The following is a 5,000-nucleotide window of genomic DNA, read 5'->3' as shown; positions in this document are numbered from 1 at the left end:
TTGCACTATGTAGTACTACTAGTATAATATATTGCACTGTGTAGTACTACTAGTATAATATATTGCACTGTGTAGTGCTACTAGTATAATATATTGCACTGTGTAGTACTACTAGTATAATATATTGCACTGTGTAGTACTACTAGTATAATATATTGCACTGTGTAGTACTACTAGTATAATATATTGCACTGTGTAGTACTACTAGTATAATATATTGCACTGTGTAGTGCTACTAGTATAATATATTGCACTGTGTAGTACTACTAGTATAATATATTGCACTGTGTAGTACTACTAGTATAATATATTGCACTGTGTAGTACTACTAGTATAATATATTGCACTATGTAGTACTACTAGTATAATATATTGCACTGTGTAGTACTACTAGTATAATGTCGTCTCAGTATCCATTGGAACGCTTTGAAGGATGTGAACTCTGGGTAAATCTGACAAACCTAGCATTTGACTGCTGACCTTTGATTTTGGCTGAGCCAGCCACTAGCCACAAGCCCGGGCAGTAGCATGGGTCACTGAGAGCATGGGTCCATAGAGAGACACAGAGACACACAGAGAGACATGATCGCTGTCTGTCACAACACTATCCATCATGATGTTTTTCCCCTAGGTTAGCCTAGTTAGGCTGCATCTCAAGACTCTAGAGTCACTCCCTCAATGACACTATGGGTCTCAACTGTCTACAGTTTCTCATTATTCTCCTTTTCCTTCATCTGTCTCCTTTATCTACACACTGATCCGGAACCGCAAAATAAGAGAGCAGAAGAGAGGAGGAGAAAAGGAGAGGGCAGGGGAGGAGAGGAGACGAGACGAGAGGTGATGAGACGAGAGGAAATGAGATGAGAGGAGACAAGATGAGAGGAGAGGACAGGAGATGAGAAGAGAGGTGATGAGACGAGAGGAAATTAGATGAGACGAGATAAGATGAGAGGAGAGGACAGGAGATGAGAAGAGAGGAGACGAGAGGAAATGAGAGGAGGCGAGAGTAGACGGAAGCAGAGGAGAGGAGAGGACAGGGGACGAGGCGAGACGAGAGTCAACATAACGAGACGAGAGGGGTCAAAAGGAGAGGGAGTCACTTTAGACTGTCGAGGCACTTCCACAGTCTTTTACTGCCACTGACACTCTCCTCTCGATGTGCACGAGGTCTGGTGTAAACACACGTGTGTGTTGTGTAAAATACGACAGCCTCCTGGTGCAACAATCTCACAGGGTCTAGGTGTTAAATCGAGAGTGGGTAATAGTAACGGAGACTGAGGTAGAGTGGGTAATAGTAACGGAGACTGAGGTAGAGTGGGTAGTAGTAACAGAGACTGAGGTAGAGAGACTGAGGTAGAGTGGGTAATAGTAACAGAGACTGAGGTAGAGTGGGTAATAGTAACGGAGACTGAGGTAGAGTGGGTAATAGTAACAGAGACTGAGGTAGAGTGGGTAGTAGTAACAGAGACTGAGGTAGAGTGGGTAATAGTAACAGAGACTGAGGTAGAGAGACTGAGGTAGAGTGGGTAATAGTAACAGAGACTGAGGTAGAGTGGGTAATAGTAACAGAGACTGAGGTAGAGTGGGTAGTAGTAACAGAGACTGAGGTAGAGTGGGTAGTAGTAACGGAGACTGAGGTAGAGTGGGTAGTAGTAACGGAGACTGAGGTAGAGTGGGTAGTAGTAACAGAGACTGAGGTAGAGTGGGTAATAGTAACAGAGACTGAGGTAGAGTGGGTAATAGTAACGGAGACTGAGGTAGAGAGACTGAGGTAGAGTGGGTAATAGTAACGGAGACTGAGGTAGAGAGACTGAGGTAGAGTGGGTAATAGTAACGGAGACTGAGGTAGAGTGGGTAGTAGTAACGGAGACTGAGGTAGAGTGGGTAGTAGTAACAGAGACTGAGGTAGAGTGGGTAATAGTAACGGAGACTGAGGTAGAGTGGGTAATAGTAACAGAGACTGAGGTAGAGTGGGTAATAGTAACGGAGACTGAGGTAGAGTGGGTAATAGTAACAGAGACTAAGGTAGAGTGGGTAATAGTAACAGAGACTGAGGTAGAGTGGGTAATAGTAACAGAGACTGAGGTAGAGTGGGTAATAGTAACAGAGACTGAGGTAGAGTGGGTAATAGTAACAGAGACTGAGGTAGAGTGGGTAGTAGTAACGGAGACTGAGGTAGAGTGGGTAGTAGTAACGGAGAGGTAGAGAGACTGAGGTAGAGTGGGTAGTAACACCTAGGAAGGGAGCCATGTCCTAGTAGTAACGGAGACTGAGGTAGAGTGGGTAATAGTAACAGAGACTGAAGTAGAGTGGGTAGTAGTAACAGAGACTGAGGTAGAGTGGGTAGTAGTAACGGAGACTGAGGTAGAGTGGGTAATAGTAACGGAGACTGAGGTAGAGTGGGTAATAGTAACGGAGACTGAGGTAGAGTGGGTAATAGTAACAGAGACTGAGGTAGAGTGGGTAGTAGTAACAGAGACTGAGGTAGAGTGGGTAATAGTAACAGAGACTGAGGTAGAGTGGGTAGTAGTAACAGAGACTGAGGTAGAGTGGGTAATAGTAACGGAGACTGAGGTAGAGTGGGTAATAGTAACGGAGACTGAGGTAGAGTGGGTAATAGTAACGGAGACTGAGGTAGAGTGGGTAGTAGTAACAGAGACTGAGGTAGAGTGGGTAATAGTAACGGAGACTGAGGTAGAGAGACTGAGGTAGAGTGGGTAATAGTAACAGAGACTGGGGTAGAGTGGGTAATAGTAACGGAGACTGAGGTAGAGTGGGTAATAGTAACGGAGACTGAGGTAGAGTGGGTAATAGTAACGGAGACTGAGGTAGAGTGGGTAGTAGTAACAGAGACTGAGGTAGAGTGGGTAATAGTAACGGAGACTGAGGTAGAGAGACTGAGGTAGAGTGGGTAATAGTAACAGAGACTGGGGTAGAGTGGGTAATAGTAACGGAGACTGAGGTAGAGTGGGTAATAGTAACGGAGACTGAGGTAGAGTGGGTAATATTAACGGAGACTGAGGTAGAGTGGGTAATAGTAACAGAGACTGAGGTAGAGTGGGAAATAGTAACGGAGAGGTAGAGAGACTGAGGTAGAGTGGGTAGTAACACCTAGGAAGGGAGCCATGTCCTGTGTGTGTGTGTGTGCGTGTGTGTTTGTGCGTGTGCGTGTGTGTGCGTGTGCGTGTGTGCGTGTGTGTGTGTGTGCATGCGTGCGTGTGTGTGTGTAAGTGAAGGAGAGAGGGGGTTGACAGATCTCTTGGAGAGAGAGAGTAAATTAGAATAATTTATCTTCGGCACAAATAGAAGACTGAAGCAAAATACTATCCCCTGCCCTTGGCTAATATGGTATCACCACAGGGTCTACTTCTGTGATAATGTGTTGGGACTGAACTATAATCACAGACAGGGAGGGTGTTTTTCTTTTCTTTATTTAACTCTAGATTTGTTAGGGGATTGAAGACACTCAAATTATTGCGTGTTTCATGAGCTGAAATTAAAAGATCCCAGAAATGTTCCATTTGCACAAAAAGCTTATTTCTTTACAAAGTTTGTGCACAAATGTGTTTACATCCCTGTTAGATTAGCATTTCTCATTTGCCAAGATAATCGTGTCTTCTCTCACAGGAAGAGCACGCTCATACCCTCCTCTTCTTCTGCATTTCTCATTTGCCAAGATAATCGTGTCTTCTCTCACAGGAAGAGCACGCTCATACCCTCCTCTTCTTCTGCATTTCTCATTTGCCAAGATAATCGTGTCTTCTCTCACAGGAAGAGCACGCTCATACCCTCCTCTTCTTCTGCATTTCTCATTTGCCAAGATAATCCATCTGACAGGTGTGGCATATCAGGAAGCTGACTAAACAGCACGATCATTACACAGGTGCACCTTGTGCTGGGGGACAATAAAAGGTCATTTAAAAAATGTGCAGTTTCGCCACAGATTGTTTTGAGTTTTGAGGGAGCATTGCAATTGGCTGACTGCAGGAATGTCCAACAGAGCTGTTGCCAGACAATTACATTTTCATTTCTCTACCATAAGCAGAGGACTATTTCGGTCTGTCGTAAATCCCTTTTGTGAGTGAAAGCTCATTGTGATTGTGCCTCTGCCTCTCATGTGTTAACACATAATCAATTTATTTAATTTGACTGATTTCCTTTCATGAACTGGAACTCAGTAAAATCTTTGAAATGTTACATTTATATTTTTTGGGGTCAGTGTAAATATGTGTGGGGACTGGGGACCACACGAAAACAGCTTTAAAACGCATCTGACTGATGATAAGAGAGGCAGCTGTCCAGTGTGAACACACACACACACACACAAAAGACACACTGCACATACACATACAACAGACACACATTTTTGTATTGTCATAGGTTAGGTAAAAGGTAAAAATGTATTTCTCCACCAAGCACAGTATGAACATAAGAACTATTGGGACCATTTGTGCCTTTAATCTCAAGGAGCTGAGCTGCCAGTCTCTGATTTATAGCACCGCACTACAGACAGAAACAGCCATCATGGATACAGCCAGGCTACATTTCCCATTAAATGTCAGGCACTGCGTCTGTCTGCACCAAAAATAAAAATAAATAAAAAACCCAACAAAAAAACATCAACTCTCTGCTGTTGACTCTGGATCTATGGTTCGGCTCCCGGCTCAGTGCGCCAGTTCACAGCAACAAGGACAGACAGCGACGCTGTCACATTTTACTACTATTCAGCTGCATGTCACGTCAGCTAACACAAATTACGCGCACCACACGTAGACTTTGAGTAGCCCAGCCTAGACAGATGCACACGGTCTCTCCGGCAGATGTTTTCTGTTTTCCGTGTTTGAGTAATAGGCTAGCAGCGGAAGGTGAAAACCTGAAGCGCCGAGCCAGCGACGCAAAGGACTGGATGCTGGATGACATCATGTCTGTGAGAGAGGGGGGGTTTAATGGGACGACACGTCGCGGTAGCCATGAAAGCAGATGCTGGTTTCAGAGTTGTG

Source organism: Oncorhynchus nerka, unplaced genomic scaffold, assembly GCF_034236695.1.
Source record: "Oncorhynchus nerka isolate Pitt River unplaced genomic scaffold, Oner_Uvic_2.0 unplaced_scaffold_788, whole genome shotgun sequence".
In the NCBI taxonomy this organism is placed as follows: Eukaryota; Metazoa; Chordata; class Actinopteri; order Salmoniformes; family Salmonidae; genus Oncorhynchus; species Oncorhynchus nerka.
This window is presented reverse-complemented; position numbering follows the sequence as displayed.